The sequence below is a fragment of the Dermacentor andersoni genome, chromosome 1, assembly GCF_023375885.2.
Source record: "Dermacentor andersoni chromosome 1, qqDerAnde1_hic_scaffold, whole genome shotgun sequence".
Lineage (NCBI taxonomy): Eukaryota > Metazoa > Arthropoda > Arachnida > Ixodida > Ixodidae > Dermacentor > Dermacentor andersoni.
The window spans coordinates 315,436-333,765 of NC_092814.1; the positions used below are offsets into that span (position 1 = coordinate 315,436).

The window sequence follows — 18,330 nt, forward strand, 5'->3', positions numbered from 1 at the left end:
TGAAAATTCGCAATAGCTGGTAAGTGTCGGACGGCAGGAAAAATATAAGAGCTCCGATTAAGCTTACACACGATGGTGATGATGCTGTCCCACGCGGCACTGATAAATGACCCCAAAGCAAAAGCTCCCTGACGTTATTATGCCTTAATGCACGTGGCATTGTGAACGAAAGACAAAAATTAGAAGAAATTTTATTGCTGTACTGTCCTGACATCATGGTAATTGCAGAAACCTGGCTGCACCCCGACATCCCCCGCAGGGGCGTCTGTGCCAGCAGGCGTTTGGTGTGTTGCGACACCACGTACCCGAGCACACGAGGGTTGGACCCTCCCGTGTCTAACCGTGCGCGGCTTAGCCGTGTCCAGGGAACAGGGGATCCTGGAGGTTGAGCCAATGCCGGGTGTTTGGACCTTTACGGCCCCTCAGTGGCGGCAACACACCCCTTTGGCCTTGGCTTCACGAAGACGGCACCCCCGGACTGACCCACCCGGGAGAAATCGGTAGTTGCCTTTTCCTGTCTCTCTCTCTCCCTCCAACCTTCGTCTTTCACTCACTTTCCATCTTTCCCGTCTTCTCCTGGCTTCCCCTTACATCCAATTTTTCCAGGCAGCAAGGGTTAACCTTGTGTGAGTAGCCAACTTAGGCTATTTCATATTCGGTTATACAGTGGAATCTCGATGATACGATCACGGCTAATACGAATTTCTGGATGATACGAATTTTTCTGTGGTCTCGGCCGAGTCCCATTACTTTGCAACATGCTAGTGAACGGTTGTTACGAATCAATTTTCGACCCGCGTCGGTTGATACGAAAATTACCGAAGACACTTTGGAAATTCGAAAGTGTGCTTGGCGAAAGCCAGACGCTGCTGCCGTCTGCGCTCCGCTTCCCTGGCTTTGCTGTTCGGTGAAATGGCCGGTCGCTGCTGCCGTCTGCGCTCCAATTCATTCGCTTTGGTGTTCGACGATATCGCCTGTCGCTGCTGCCGCTTTCGTTCTGCTTCCCTGCCTTTGGTACCCGGCGATCTAATCAGTCGCTGTTGGCGTTTCCGTTCTGCCTCCCTTGCTTTCGCATCTGGTGACATGTTCATTTGTCGCATGCGCATTCGCTCCTTGTTCTTCTGGCGTTTGATGTTGGGGGAATCCGGCGTCCGCTGCCGCTTCCCCGAACCGCTTGGCGCGCAATCACTGGGCCGCTTCGGAGCTATGGGTCTCACTCACTCGACTGCAACGAGACGTCTGACGAAGTAGGGGCGGTTCAACTGCCACCGCCGACGCCCGCGCGCTCGTTCTACCGCTACTGTGTGACGTCACGGTTGCTATGCGCAGCTGCGCCCCTGACCGGCGCCGGTGCTAAGGAGGGGAGGAGGTTGCGCCGCTGCGCGGAGGACAGGCCACAGTTGGCACGATTCCAGCGCACGGACGGACGCGACCGCGAGCATGAGCCCCACCGACGGCAATGAAAGAGAACAGCGCGCAGTTACGCGATTTCTCCCTCTCTCTTTTGGTGCGGAGGCGCGGACGTGGCGCGGGACAGCGCGGAGGCCGCGAATGGGCGCGAAGAGCTTGAAGCGGTGGCACTTTTGTTGCTTTTGTGCTTTTCCTCCTTTTCCGCGTGCCATCGGACGGAGTGGCTGCTGTGCTTCGGGCCGCGTTCTTTGTGTTAGACGTGGGCGACGGCGAAGGACCACCACCGGCGGCTGAAACGCTGCATGCGCTCGAAGTTCTGAGGCGTGCTATGGCCGCGGATGAAATCAGCGACGACACTTGCACGCGTCTTTATGGATTTGAACAAATTCTGCTAATTGACCTGACAGAAAAAGAAGCAGAAGGTCATTAGAGACTGTTTCTTCAAGAAATAAATGCTTTTTACGTACGCGTGCCTGAGTGAGTTTACCTCTCTTTAATTTAGCTAGATTTAATTGTTTGGATGATACGAATTTCGGCTAATACGAATATTTTTCGTGACCCTGTGAGATTCGTATCATCGAGATTCCACTGTAGTGGTAATGTACAGCTGGCGTTTGCAGGCCGTGTTTAACAGGTCCTGCAGCGTCCTCGTGGCTGGTGTTACTGCCAAAATTACTCTTATGGCTACTTCCTTCCCCCCGCTACCTGATTGCTCCCTAAAGAGGGGGCGCACCAATGATGTCTTCGAGTTTTTTGGCCATAAAAAAGAATCTTTCCCTCATTTACATGTAATCCACTCTGAACAACCAGACAAACACATGCGAACAATCTCGCCATTCCTTGTATCTAAGTCTCACGCCCAAGTTTTTGGTGCAGGTTATAAAGCATCCAGGATGGCAAGCGGTGATCTCCTCTTGGAGCTCCGCAACCAGTAACAATATGAAGAACTACCCAGTCTAGTATTATTTGGGGACGCCCAAGGAACAGTAACTCCGGATCGTACTATGAGTACCACCCATGGCGTAGTCTCCAGTGATGATCTCTTAGAGCTGACTGAAGGTGAACTCCTGGAGGGTTTCAGTGAGCAGAACATCAACGTTAAACAAATTAAGATGAGGTGGGACAATAAGGAAATCACGACCAAACACCTGATACTTACTTTTGGCATAAGTGTTCTGCCCGAGTCCATCGAGGCCATGTATATCAATGTTCATGTTCGACCATATGTTCCAAATCCCCTGCAATTTTTCAAATGCCAGCGTTTTGGTTACAGTTCACAGAGCTGCCGAGGACGCCAAACCTGCGCGAAATGCAGTGCTCATGAGCACACCTCTGAATGTTGTGAAAGCTCTCTCCACTGTGTAAACTGTGATGGGGAGCACGCTGCATACTTGCGGTCGTGCCCATCTTGGAAAAAAGAAAAGGAAATTGTTACAATTAAAGTAAAAGAAAACATAAGTTTCAAGGAGGCATGCAAGCGGGTATACTTCCTGTCAAAGAAGACCTTTGCCGATGTGATGGCTTCCGACACAATGGCTTCCGGCGGCTGTCCGGCCTACATGCAGTGAGTCTGCAGTTATGCCATCTGCCCCCCCCCCCCCGGCAGCTACAGCTAGTGCTGTTCCGCCACCCCAGGAGAAGGGACCATCGACCTCCAGGCCGATGGCCTCAAGCGTTTCGTCAAACGTGCTGAGGCCTTCACGTCAAACACAGCACTCGGAAGAGTGCGTGTCCAGCGCCTCGCAAGAGGCAATGTCCTCGTCTTTTAACACACAGCACGCAACAAATTTATCACAATGGAGACACGGATACTACAGTGTAATGCCAGAGGACTCGTTCGTAACCTCAATGGCATTACAGAACTGCTACACAAACACAATCCAAAGTTGCTGTGGGTTCAAGTGACACATCTAAAACGTATGAACACTAATTTTCTTCATAAATACACCATCTTTTGGAATGACCGCGACGAGGCTAACACCTCTGGCGGTGTAGCAATAGTAGCCGACAAGTCTCGCTTGCCGACCCATTGCCCTTCACATGCCCCTTGAGGCAGTGTCAGTTTGGGCCATTCTTTTTGAGAAATTAGTAACTGTGTGTTCCACTTATATACCCCCGAACCATCACCTAACCTTTTAGATGCTAAGTTAGATGCTTCGTACGCAGAGCTCACTGGCTTCTGTGCACTTTCCACTTCAGCTCTGCCATCACCTGACTTATTCACACCTTTCATTGCCGATGACATTACTTCAGAGCAGCGCTCTCAGCTTCACCTGCTTGCCCAGTTCCGCTCTTCTTTGGTGTCGCTCAGCGTACTCTGGGTTGCACGTCAACCGTCAGCCACCACATCGACACTGGCTCCAACGCGCCATTTTGGCAGCGCCTGTACCGCGTTTCCGCCAAGGAGCATCACTGTGATCAGTGAGCACGTTGATGACATGCTTCAGCGCGGCGTCATTCGACCTTCCAATAGCCCGTGGGCATCACCAGTGGTTCTTGTCACAAAAAAAAGATGGTTCCATTCGGTTCTGTGTTGATTCATCATCATCATCATTAGCCTGGTTATGCCCACTGCAGGGCAAAGGCCTCTCCCATACTTCTCCAACTACCCCGGTCATGTACTAATTGTGGCCATGTTGTCCCTGCAAACTTCTTAATCTCATCCGCCCACCTAACTTTCTGCCGCCCTCTGCTACGCTTTCCTTCCCTTGAAATTCATTCCGTAACTCTTAATGACCATCGGTTATCTTCCCTCCTCATTACGTGTCCTGCCCATGCCCATTTCTTTTTCTTGATTTCAACTAAGATATCCTTAACTCGCGTTTGTTCCTCCACCCAATCTGCTCTTTTCTTATCCCTTAACGTTATACCAATCATTCTTCTTTCCATAGCTCGTTCCGTCGTCCTCTGTGTCTATTATCGCCGTCTTAATAAGATAACGCGAAAAGATGTCTACCCTCTACTGCGCATTGACGACGCTCTGGACAGCTTGCAAGGCGCTGAATTCTTCTCTTCGTTGGATTTACGCTCGGGCTACTGGCAGGTCCCGATGTCAGCAGTTGATCGCCCTAAAACTGTATTCATTACTCCAGATGGTTTATACGAATTTAATGTAATCCCATTTGGCCTACGCAATGCGCCTACTACGTTTGAACGAATGATGGACATTATCTTGCATGGCCTAAAACGGAGCACGTGTTTGTGCTACCTCGACAACATGGAGCAGATCTTCTCCGTGTATGCAGCGCAAGCTTCTAATTCTGCATGTAATTCTTGAAGATCTATCTTCTTTTCGATGCTCTCGTGAACAGATTTAAACTCATCTGCCTGTTCAAGGATAAGGTCGAGGTGTTCCTCAAGCTCACCGACTTGGATGGTTGGCGATTGCAGTAGGTCGCTGGCCGCTGCGATGATTTTCTCGATTGCTTGTCGCAGGGTGGCCTGCTTCTTCTGTAGTCGTTCCATGGCGCTTTCGATGTCAGCAGGCGAAGTATTCCCGGGTTTCGGCACCAAAAATGTAAATGAATGCTCGCGCTGCTGGGCTGACTCTAATTGCTGTCGCTCTTGGACGACTCCGCTAACTTTTTTTGCGCGTTAACTAAGGTGGATGGCGTCGGCCGTGCACGCAGAAGCCTCGAAGGAAGGAACTTCACTCGTTGGGATACATTTCGAGACTAGTTTATTTACAAAAGATAGATAGAAAAAGGGAGAAAGGAAAGAGAGAATAAACACAAAGTCCACGTTCTCTTTTGGCCGCACCGAGGCCTTCGTCCTTGTCGGGGGCGCCCGCGCCTCGCACTGAGTAGGCAGTTCGCCGAAAAGCCGGTGGAACGGATCAGGCTGTGAGTAGATGCGCCGGCCAGGACGTGGTGCAGTGGGGCGCCTCTCGTCCATTCACCAGCTCCCTCTCTCTCTTGTGTCGTCGGTCCCCCAACCACGGGTGCAACAATGTATGGTGGTCGTTTGCGACTTTCAACAGTTTCATTCTTTGTCATGGCGCACCTCGGGAGCTGCTGGGTCATAGAGGCCGTGTATTTCTGTCGCAGGTGGTTGAAGCTCCGCTTGCTCAATGCCGCATAGTTCACCGGACCACCACGGCGTACCATTCTCAAACTAACGGGCTTACGGAGCGTTTCAATCGCACCCTTTGTGATATATTCGCCATGTACGTTTCATCGGAGCATACAAACTTGAACATCATCCTCCCATTTGTCACGTACACATATAATACGGCTACACAAAGTACTACAGGATTTTCTTCATACTTTCTTCTCTACGGCCGCGATCCTTCCCATACCATCGATACGGTTTTGCCTTATACACCAGACACGTCGGAGTGTGCTCCCGTTTCAGCCGTCGCCCGATACGCCGAGGAATGCCGGCAATTAGCCCGAAAGTCCACCTCCGCCGACCAACAACGACAAAAAGCCAATTGTGATGGCGACACTACGAATCCGAACTTCGCTCCCCTGGCACACTTGTCTTGTTGTCCATACCTCCTATCACGCCTGGACTTTCGGCAAAACTTCCCTCGCAGTATAATGGACCATACCACATCGTCGAACGCACCTCTCCGGTCAACTATGTCATAGAGCCGCTTACACCGACATTCGACAAGCGCCGCCATGGACGGGATGTTGTTCACGTTCACCGCCTGAAAAAATTCTATGACCCGTTTGTCTCCACGTCGTAAGTCGCCAGGATGGCTCCGCTTTTGCACCGGGGGTAACTGTAATGAAGAAGAAAAGCACAAGACCAAGGCCAGCCAGATCGGCTGTTCCACGCCTGCAGCGCAACCAGTGGGCCATCCGGATCGCCAGTGCTTAGCACGAGTGTGAGCCGTTCGGGCAACCAGCAGTTCCTGCTCTGCGTCACCTGCCTTCTCGGTTACGAACAGACGCTACCATCTGAACTGTTCAGTACACCCCATTACACAACTTAAAATCGTGGGATCTCTCGCACATTGTGCACAAGCTATTGCTAACGCTTTCAATGCCAATTTTTATTCTGTGTTCACATGCTCTTCCTGTCCAAATGATGTTTCATTTGCATCTGGTTCAGTGATGCTCGCTGTCGTTATAACTGAGCCGGTATACGGGACATGCTCTCGAACATTGACACAGAGAAAACGCCTGGTTCCAATAATATTTCCAATTCGTTTCTAAGGCGATATGCTGCCCAACTAGCTCCATTCTTGCACAGGATTTTTACGGTGTCACTTCAAGCAGCTGCATTACCTTCAGACTGCCTCATTGCAAACGTTATCCCGATTCACAGGTGGCAATAGGTTGCACATAGACGCATACCGACCGATTTCTCTAACAAGGTGCTGCTGCAAATTAATCCTGGTGTTAACAGCGCGAAACGTAGACGAGACACGAGACAAGAAGACGACACCACAAGTGCTGTTAACACCAGGATGGAAAGCCAATAAGCCCAAGCTGCTATTCTAGCAAAATACATTTCTAGTACCTCGGGCCCTTTTTCAGTGTTTCACTCTCGACAGCGCTTGTGGTGTCTTCTCGTCTCGTGTCTCGTCTACATTTTGCGCTGTTAACACCAGGATGGAAAACCAACAAGCCCAAGCTGCTATTCATGCAAATTAATGGAGCGCATTATTAACAAATCCATTATTAGTTACTTAGAAAGCAGTAACCTGATATACCCTAAATAGCATGCCTTCAGGAAGGGCCTTTCCATGATAACGCAGCTATTGGAAATGTCTCATGACTTCGCAGGGATAATCAATTCCAGACTTCAAGGATATGCCATATTCATAGATTTCTCCAAAGCCTTCGATCGTGTACCTCACTGTGAACTGATTGAAAAACTTAAATTGGCATTTAATCTAACACCGTTGCAGAGATAACGTCTTCTCTCACTCAGATCACAATATGTATCGGTAAACAATACTGAGTCTGAGAGCCTTGAGGTTTTTTCTGGTGTGCCACAGGGCTGTGTGCTGGTGCCATTGCTCTTTCTTGTGTACATCGACATCTCATCATGTGTTGAGCCTAGTGTAACAGTATGTCTTTTCGCAGATGATTGCGTTGTCTACGCAACTGTTCGGTCCCTGAATGATTAAATTAAACACCTCCTAAACAACATTGCAGATTGGTTTGAAAGGTTGGGAATTAAGTTTAACATTAGTAAAACAGCATACATCACTTTTACACATAAAAAGTACCTGACATAATCACTTACAATATAAGGGGCACAGCAATAATGAGATCAGATATTGTAAAATATTTGGGTGTGACATTCTCAAGCTCGCTCGCATTGGACACTCAACTCACATTGATAACACATGTGCAAAGGCATTCAGACAACTCAACTTCATGTGTTTGAAATTGGCTGCAGCACCATCCCATGTCAAATTAACTTCGTATAAAACCCTCATGCAGCCGATACTTCAGTATGCCAGTATTGTATGTTCCCTGAACCAGTCTTACCTCATTGATAAATTAGAATACAGCGCATGGCACTCCGTTTTATTTATTGCAGATACTCGCACCGTGTGACAGCGTCCCTGCTTTACGTGAACAAGCAAACATCCAGACTCTAATATCAGGACGGCGTATCGCTGCCATGAAGTTTCAGGGTGTCTACCAACCGGGAAAACCTGGAATTTTCAGGGATTTTGAGTAGTCTGGAAAAACTCGGGGAAAACTTGGGGAAAACTTGGGGAATTTGTGCTTATATCAGGGAAAATTAGCTGTAATTTTATTGAAAGGGAACCCAAAGTCACGGTAATGCTGTCCCGAGTAACATAGAAGAATCGCGTAACGAATTGTCTTTGGCGCCACGTGGTCGGCTGGAGGAGTTGCCAGAGCACAGTCAATGAGTGAGTTTCCGGTCAGCATTGTTGAAGTCATGTGACCACACTGTAAAGATTGCATTTTTTAGAGCAAGTTGATAGGTTGAGAAAGGCTGGGTACTCGCTCGCTGTGATGCTGGCGTCATGCGCTAGACTAATGAAAAAACTTAAACAGGATAAAGGACAATGCACAAAGAATCAAAGGCAGAAGGATGTAGCTTCAAAGGTTTCAGTGATTCCGTATGTGCACGGCCTTTCACACAGACTTAAAAAGGTGGCTGGTAGTTACGCAGTAAAAGTGGTATTTTCGGCAAAAAACAAAATAGGTATTGTGTGTTCTAAGTTTAAAAATAAGTTCGAAAGTAAGGATGATGTAAAGAAAGAATATAGTGTTAAACATCCGTGCAAGAACCAACTTGTTGATTGCGCGAAGAACGTTGTTTATCAGATTATGTTGTTTATCAGATTGTTTATCATGTGTATGTAGGGCAGACTGTGAGATGCATTAACACAAGGTTAGGGAAACACTTGTCCAGTCTGAAAGGTCGCCCTAGTACGCATTTGGCAATGCATTGCCAAGAACATGATTGCTTACCTTGTCTTAGTAGCACCGACATTTTGTGTAGGCATAGGAATCAAACCGCGAGGGAAATTGTGGAGGCACACTGGATTGAAAAACAAAGAAAAATGCATCAGCCATCCTTCTGTTTCATTGTTGGATAAAGAAAATTCGCTTCTATCATCACATCTTTAACGCATTTTATTGTAAGTGGTTGTTTCATGCACCTTGCTGTTCTTATGTTGACCGGGTGGCTTTGGTCCACGTCTTTTTATTACAAGTGTTATATGTACTATAGACGTGCCCTCTTGACTTGATCGTGCAGATCTGTGGGTATTATATGCGCTATAGGCGTGCTCTGTTGACTAGATCACGCAGATCTGTGGGTATTTAAGCAGGTGGTTCTTCAAAAATAAAACCAGTTGTTAGAAAGCGCTCGTCCTTGTGTTGTTCCTATTCTTCGTCCCTGTTTGTTTGCGCACAAAAAGTTTTAAAATGAATCTGTTCCAACTAGGCCGACTCGCAGTTAGTCTTCCCTCTTGCCTGTATTATCTGCCTTGCACTGTTTTCTTCGATCTGTTCATTCTTGTTGCGTCTTATTTGTTTGCATTGTAATAATTACCACATTTCATTACTTTCTCTTGTTTTGGCCCACAAAGTTTTGTCTTGTTTTGCTTGTGGCCCACTCCTGTATGAGCCTGTAAAGGCTTACAGTGTTGCTAAATAAACAAAAATAAAAGTGACTGATGTCACCTATGAGATCGCCCCCGTCTGCTCTACCATGTAATCTGGTATCACCTCACTTGACGTCATTAATGTCGCACGCCTAAAACCTTACCACACTCTTCCTGACAGTCCCGTTTGATGCATCGGGTCGGTGCTTTTTCTGCCGGGGGTCGTGTTACGATGAGGTGAAGAAGAGATTGACTGTGGTCCTGAAGAGGATGAAAACTTGACAGGCTGGGCTCTCTCTATGGTGCACACAAATGGGTCATTGTCAAGGAGAATAAAAAAAAAAAAGCTTAAACTTTCAGTATAATGGCATCCGAGATGTGGCGCTGGCCAGCATGGCCTACAAGATTGGCTCTAATGGAGCTGTCGCTTTTGGGGAAAAGTTGCTTGCAATGGCATTGGATATACAAAGGAGAGACATAAAGGCAAAAAAATGCAAAAATCTTCATGACTGTTAAAGCACACTGCTGGGTGACAGGCCCTGCAGGAGACAAACCCATGTTGCATCAGTGTGAGCTTAATCACAGTTGCTTTACAACTTGCTGAAATGTACTGACCCTGGGTGCTTGTGTAAACAGCGGAAATCTGTCTGTTATATTGTAGTAATTCAAAGATGCCAAGCAAGGTTTCTCAGTGAAAGCAACGTGGCAAAAGACACACAAATAATTATCACTATAGTCAAGTTAACGCTCTAGTCAAGCAGTGCACTGAGTAATTTGAGTATAAACATGGATATAGCAATGATGAGTGTTGTCTTAGTTGTGGCCGCTCTGCGCTATGGCATTAAACCCCAAGTCGATTTACGTATGGTCAAGTACTACTCAAATCGAGTCCACAAAGCATCGCGATCAACACTCACCGAGTGGTTGCACAAATCTGTTTTGTGGAACTATGTGAAATCGTTAGTTTATAGCAGGCTTTTCTTTTGTCCCCTCTGCCCTAGCCATTTTTTCAATAAAGATTGGTGCGTTACTTGGTGGCCTGACGAGTGTTCCAGCTTATCTGGAGGATGTGCACGTGTAAAAAAAAAACAACAACCCAGCAGCAACAAGTACTGGCCCAGAAGTGTGCTGTAGAGGTTCCAAAAACATAGTGTGAAGCTGAGATTTTACGTGTTGATTTCGCCAGGCGGTCATTTCTTATGTCGGACGTTGCATAGACCCTGAAGGCTTCCCGACAGTAACATAGCAGCTATTGTGAATGCTCCTTACCCACTATTGTGCCTGATGATCCCTTGGAAGAAAGGATGCTTACCGGCAGACATGCGGCTATCACGGGTGCTGAACATGCCTCATTGTTCACTCAAGGCAGCTCAATCAGCGTCACCCGAGTCTTACGGACAGGCAGTCATGTTCCAGATCTTTGGCTTTTTGAGCACCCAGAAATGACAGCTCGCTTCAAGACAATAACGTCGCCTCTTCCTGACCATCATGAAGAGGCCACTGATCGATCACAGGGTCATTGTCGAGAACTCCCGGGGAAAGGCGTCGACGGCCAGTTCAGTTTGCCACGTGGTTGCCTCGTATTGTGCGATGTTGGAGACAGGAGAGCCCTCAAAAGGGTGGGATGTTGGGGGCGGGAGGTGGTGAACGCATCATAGGCGATCGTGATTGGCCAGTGAATACCTGTGAGAAGAGAAAGAGAAATAAACGGCATAAAAAGAGGATCTGCACGGCTATGAGGAGAGGGAGGCTCGGACACGCAAAGACTAGCATATAGTGTGCTCTGAAAGTTGGAGCCGTGTGTGTAAAACTCAACCATGCACTTATGAATATTAACCCTTTCCTCATTCTTCGAACATCGCTCGAAACCCTTCTTTCTCCCCGCACCTGGCATGGCACCATCCGTAGAGCCTTCGTGGTTGCACAGACCCCCGACTTCACAACACCATGTAATGTTGCCAAACTCCAATCTTTTGTAGGCACGCTGGCATTTTACTCAAGGTTTTTACTGAACATGTCTACTATGTTACAGAAAACCAGGTGATGGCAATGGAAAGTGTCACAGGAAGAAGAGTTGAAAAACAGAAATGTAATTTGAAAGAATGGCCCAATCCTCGTACATTTGGGCCCTTTCGAAGATTGAAGCTTTAATGTGATGCGTCACTGCATAGAAGTTTTGTTTCACACAGTTGATGACGTGCGCAGGCCTTTCTGCTCAAGGACACAAGCAACACATAATTACTGTTAGTGGGCACGAGTGACCTTGGCACTTGTGACAAAGTTTCAGGATTCACTCTGGTGACAGACCTCTCACAGTCTGGCCGACCGCCAGATGCCTACCATGGCTGCTGCCTGCATGGATGCTTTACCTGGGAGGCTCCAGGAAGAAGGCAGTTTCTCAATTGGGATGCAGAACAGACTACGGAGGGTAAGCCACCAGAATACATCTTAGTATTGGATAGATGATGCACAAACTACAAGAAATTGCAGCACAATGTTTGGTCTCGTCAAGAAATTGATATTGTACGGTTGGCAACAAAACCAGAAACGTTCAACCTTGCTGCCGTTCTTTGATCGTGAACTGGCATTGTCCGTAGCTAATTACCTGGTGTACTGGGGCAGCAGAGTGGTCATACCAGCCAAAGCCCAAAAACGTCTACTCTGCTTACTGCAGAAAACCCTTCAAGGATCACTGGTGATGAAAGCCATGGTGCAGTCATTATTCTGGTGACCAGGACTAGACTATGATATAGAGCGACTGGCAACAGCACAGTGCCAGAACTGCCTGCAAAATTTGCTCATGCCAGTAGTGGTCCCATCACTTCATTAGCCTAAAGCAAATGAGAAGTGGACTCGTATCCAGATCGACTTCCTAGGACCGTTAGCTGGCAAGGTAGTACTACCAATCGTTATGGACTATCCCAAGTGGATAGAAGCTGTGCCACTGAAACCCACAAACACTGCTTACACAATAAGCTGCTTGCAAGGTATGTTCACCCGTATTGGTGTACGACGCTGTATTGTCTGTGATAATCGCACCCAGTTTTCTAATTGGCAGTTTACTATGTTTGTAGAAAATAGCAACGGTGCACTTCTGCAGACGGCACCTTTATAGCCACAATCAAATTGAGCAGTGAAAAGGTCAGTTTGGACAATGAAGGAAAGGAATTAGGAGCAGAGGTTGCTGTTTATTTATGGGAGAACACCTCAGAAACATGGAAAATCTCCTGCAGAGTTACTGTTGGGGTTTTGAATTGGATCTCGTTTCAACACCTGTTTTCCGATGACTGTTGCAGTTACTTCCAAAGCGAGCCAATATCTGCAACTATGGCACGGGCGAAGTGGATGCCTCGACATATTACGTCCACTTTTAGTGCACAGATAATGATTGTTAAAACCCCATCTGGCATTGTTCGGCCACACATTGACCAAGCCTACGTTCCAGCCAGAAGTCAAGTGAGCTTAGAGGTGACTAGCCTCGTGCCCCTTGATGTTCCCTGCATAGCCTCTTGAAATTAACGACCAAGTGTACTGTGTAACGGAAGCTGGGTTCACACAAATCCTTGAGAAAAGTGTTGTTCGAACAATGCACTCAATGCTTTTCTTCCACTAATGGGAATAAAAACGCAGCATATTCAGCGTTAGTTTACTAAATGGCTCCTGCACTGTGGTGATACAACAGCTGTCAACGCCTGCTAAACTTTCTACTTTTGAGCAGGTCATGCATCCACTCTGTTCTTTGATATGCTACACAAAATTATTCACTGTCTGCCTGTAAAATAATGATTCAAAATAAACCAGAGTGAGACTGAGTCCCCGATTTCATGACTGAGCCCATGATTCCAAGCCATGAGTAAGTTGGTGGCTCTGTGAGTCTGAGTGACTCAAGTCTTAGTGACTCAGAAAAGTGGATGGCAGTGTTGCCCATCGGCGGCCAAATTGCAATGGTTTGTGAATGAAGGTCTATTTGAATGGGCATTGGAGAGAAGGTGCGTTTCTCAAACTCGTGGCTGTAGAAATACGGTAGTGGCCACTCAAGGCCTATTGATGAATAAGATAGTTGCTAATCCTATGTGTATTTTAATTTTGCCAACGTTCACGGGGCTGCTGGGTGACAGAGCGGATATTCCCTATAGTGCACACTGGCAGCCTTCATGAAGGCAGGCCTTGCATGTCGATTCTCAATGAGGAAAAAAGGATAAAAACCATGACAAATGCATGACACAATCTGCAAAGTACTGCAAGACAAAAAAAACATGACATGATGCGGCATGCAACAGCATTAAATTACCACACACTCCTAACAGTGAAGTTGCAAACAGTTCGTCACCTGTTTGGTTCTGTAAAGCAGTGCTCCCACTCCTGTGCCAAACAAGATTTTCTTTGCCATCCTGGTAAAAAAAAAAAATTTTTATGCAAAAGTGTGCCAAAATTAGTGGCTGTGCAATACGTGCGTGGCCGCAGTGGCTTGCAGATGTTTATGCCACACATGCCTAAAGCAGCCTAATAAATCAAACTTCACATTATGTATACGTCGCTGGCCGATAAATTGGGCTCAATGGTGATCGCCTAAATGTCTAAATAATTGGGACTCCAAGATATTTAATTTTGCCAGAAAGCAATTGACATTATTCCACAAGTGGCTAAAAAAGTGAGGCGTATTTTGGATGACTATTTTCGGGGATACATTCACTTTTGCGAGACTTCGCGTTGCTAGCATCAGACGCGTCGGTGTCTCAGCGATGGCATTCTTGGCACTGTGCCAGGAACACTATTGTTCATTGATGTGTCCGGTGCTAGTCGCACGAAATGTTGCAAAAGTGAAAGTGCCCCAAAAGTGATTGTCCAAAAATAAAGCCAAAGTTCGTCAACGTGTTGCTGCACGCACATATGCTTGCCTATGATCTGGTCAATCCATGGCTCCATCATTGTTATGCTGTCACCACAGATAGATGAAAGTACAATCAATGCATGCACTGAATCTTCAACACCTGGCAACATAGCAGGACTGTGTTTTTGTAGCAATGCCTTTCAGTCTTTTATTGTTCCAGACATGTACTACGTTACATGGCTGTGGAGTTAATAAAGGGAAAATCAAACTCTTGACTTTGCTTCGTGTTGTCGACAAATTCGACTTCGCCCTGCCATCTGCTAGCCGCCTGGTTAGCTCAGATGGTAGAGCGGCTGCCCCGGAGAGGCGGTGGTCCCGGGTTCGAGTCCTGGACCAGGACGAATTTTTCTTCAACTGTGAGGCTTTTCTTTCGAGGAACCCAAACGGGTGGATGTCTGATTTTTTCTTTATTAATTACTTGTCTCCACCTTGCGGGTTCCCGCAGAACGACTACGTCAAACTCTTGCCTTTGCTTCGTGTTGTCGACAAATTCGACTTCGCCCTGCCATCTGCTAGCCGCCTGGTTAGCTCAGAAGGTAGAGCGGCTGCCCCAGAAAGGCGGCGGTCCCGGGTTCGAGTCCCAGACCAGGCCGAATTTTTCTTCAACTGTGAGGCTTTTCTTTCGAGGAACCCGTGTGGGTTTCCTTTGTAGCAATTGCTACGATCGGGTGGATGTCTGATTTTCCCTTTATTAATTGTGTCCACCTTGCGGGTTTCCGCAGAACTACTATGTGACTCTTGCCTTTGCTTCGTGTTGTCGACAAATTTTGACTTCGCCCTGCCATCTGCTAGCCGCCTGGTTGGTTAGCTCAGATGGTAGAGCGGCTGCCCCGGAAAGGCGGTGGTCCCGGGTTCGAGTCCCGGACCAGGACGAATTTTTCTTCAACTGTAAGGCTTTTCTTTCGAGGAACCCGAATAGGTTTCCTTTGTAGCAATTGCTACGCTTGGGTGGATGTCTGATTTTCCCTTTATTAATTACTTCTCTACACCTTGCGGGTTTCCACAGAACTACTACGTCAAACTCATGGCTGAGGAGGTGGCAAAAAAAGCCAATGTATTGCAGCTTGACAAAGCTCCCATCTCCCGTAAGCACATGAGGCAGTTGCATGAACTCGATAATGATATTGCAAATAGTACTTTCTGCGAATTCTATAATAGCAGAACTGAAATATGAATTATATACATTACCACAACAACTGCAGAAAGAGATCACAAAAATATTTTCTTAAGGTCTTTATAAGAAAGGTTTTTAATAGACGAATAATTTAAACTATGGTTATTTAGAGTTGACGGAAGAGTATATTTCAGTGTGTGGGAAAACATGGCTTTAATGCTTCCAGTTGAGACACATTACAGCAACTGATTCCCTTCGGGATGCACACATAGTTTTTCTAGCTTCTGTTGGCGAGGGTGGTCTCATCTTCACCGGTGCTCATTTTTAGAAGCGCCGATGCGGCGCGCAGACGTAGAAATGGCACTGTACCATTTCACAAGACCACCATCACACCCAGAGAGGTACCGTCAGGGTTTAGGAGGATTGGTAAACCATACCCGGCGTCCAAAGCGGGTGGTGTAGGACACGGGATGAGGCGTTGGGGGCTGTTGTGGACGGATTATGGGACGCGCGCAGGGGTTTGGAGACTCGAATGTCCTTCCCATTGATTTGCAGGGTGAATGTCTTGTCGTCATGACGAATGACTTGGTATGGTCCGGAGTAAGGTGGTTGGGAGGGCATGCATACAGTTTCGTTGCTGAGGAAGGTATGCAAGCATGTTGCCAAGTCCTTAAACACAAACTGAAGTAGCATGATGCGAAGTGCCACTGGTGATGGGCGCAGGGCGCCCATTGTGCGGCGGAGCTGGGCGACAAAGTTTGTAGGGTTCAAGCTGGTGATGTCGGAGGTTGAATCGAGAAAAATTCCCCAGGTTGGCGAAGCGGCTCCCCGTAGACAAGTTCTGCGGGCGTGGCCTGAGTGTCTGGTTTGAAAGTGGCGCACAGACCAAGAGCAACGACTGGGAGAGCCTCGGGCCAGGTTGAGTTAGAGTGGCACATGATGGCTGCCTTGAGCTGTCGGTGGAAGTGCTTAGTCATCCCGTTGGCACAATGGTGGTAATTGGTGATCCATAAATGCATGAACCCGTTGGAGAGCTTGAGGAGCCTGAAGAGTTGAGATTCGAATTAACATCCTTGATTGGTTGTGACGTGACGAGGAGTGCTGAAGAGGGAAATCCAGCTGGAGAAGAAGGCCGAGGCGACTTCTTCTGTGGCAATCCTTTCGAGGGGCCATACCTTGGGCCATTGAGTGTAATGATCAATGGTGGTGAGGCAATAGCGGTAAGGTCCGGCTGGTGGAAGGGGGCCAATAATGTTGATGTGGACGTGTTGAAACTATTCCGACGGCAGGGGAAATGCCTCGAGTGGCGAAGTGACCTGCTGGGTGATTTTGGCGCGTTGGCAGTGGCTGCACGTGCGTGCCCAGGCGTGGCAGTCACGCGGCATTGAGGGCCAAACATAACGGTCAGTTGCAAGGCGTGTAGAAGGGTAAATGCCGGGATGGCTGAGGTTGTGTAACTGGTTGAAAAGGCTGCGGCAATGCAGAGAGGGCACATATGGCCTCACTCATCCAGTCGATGTGTCGCCGTAAAGAGTGTCCTTAACCCAACGGCAACTTGTTGAAGTCAAAGAGCCATTCTCAAGGAGCTGCTGGAGTTCGGCGTCCATTTTCTGAGTGTCAGCAAAGGCGTCGGTTGTCATGGGTAGCAACTCGATAGCGGAGATGCGGGAGAGTGCATCGGCGACTACATTATGCTTCCCGCTGATGTGTTGGATGTCTGTGGTAAACTGGGCGATAAAGGACGGTTGGTTCTGCTGTACTGGTGGAATTTTTTTGCGCCGTTGGGAGAAGGCATAAGTGATAGGTTTGTGGTCGGTGTAGATGCAGTGCTGTGCCTCGAGGATGGGGCGAAAGTGCTGGACCGCTTCGTAGACGGCAAGATGCTCTCTATAGTAGGCTGGCCAGGTCGTCTCTGCAGGGGCCGAAGTTGCATCGGCGATCCTGCCAAAGGACGAGGGAGTCTTTGGCCTGGAATGTTTCTTGGAAAAGAATGCCAACGGGCACCAGTTCTTGTCCACGTGCTGCATGAGGGAGGCTCCAACGGCGGTGCTAGAGGCATTGGTGAAGAGCCCCAAGGGGGCCTCTTGCTTGGGATGAGAGAGCAGTGTGGCATTGCAGGGAGCAGTGTTTCAGTCTTCGAACGCTTGTGTTAAAGGTGGTGTCCAAATGACGGACTGATTGCCTCATAGGCCAGTCACCACGTTGTAGAGAAGGGCCTGATATGTGGCCGCTTTAGGCACGAAGCACCTGTAAAAGTTGCTGGAAACGCCAAGGAAATGGTGGAGGTCTTTTGCTGTGGTAGGCCGAGTGTAGTTTTTAAGGGCGAGGATGCGGTCAGGCAAGGGTCTCGTCCCTTCTGAAGAGATTTGATGGCGAAGGAAGGTGACAACTGGGGCGACGAGCGTGCTCTTCTGGACGTTGATAAGTAAGCCGTCGTCAAGACGCTGGAAAAGTTGAAGTCAGGTGGTCCGGAGCTAGGCGACGGGTGTGGCAGGAGACCGGCGGTCTGGGAGTAGTACTGATGTAGTGGACGGTTGTGTGGCGCACTTCTTGAAGATGTCCACTAAGTCGAGTCACGTCGGGAAATTCTGTTAGGAGGGCATGGTACGGCGATTGATTTTGGATGGCAAGCACCTTAATGCTGGGCTGTTGGGTGGTCGTACGCTGGCCTGACGAGGAGAGACCTGTTGCATCAATAAGTCGGTCATGTTGGCAGTCTGGTAGGAGGTTGTAGTGCGCCAAGAAGTTGGACCCGATGATTGGCTCTGCAACGTCGGCAAGGACGAAATTCCATGGAAATTCGTGGTGTAGGTTCTCGAGGTGGATGTTAAGGCGGAGTAAGCCGTAGTTCTTAATGCTCGAGTG

At 48.0% G+C, this 18,330-nt stretch overlaps 1 pseudogene; it reads left to right on the forward strand.

Annotated features, from left to right (window-relative positions):
• Positions 1 to 254: 254 nt before the first annotated feature.
• The window catches only part of LOC126543810 (beta-1,3-galactosyltransferase 5-like), a 106,662-nt pseudogene continuing 88,586 nt past the window's right edge, over positions 255 to 18,330 (forward strand).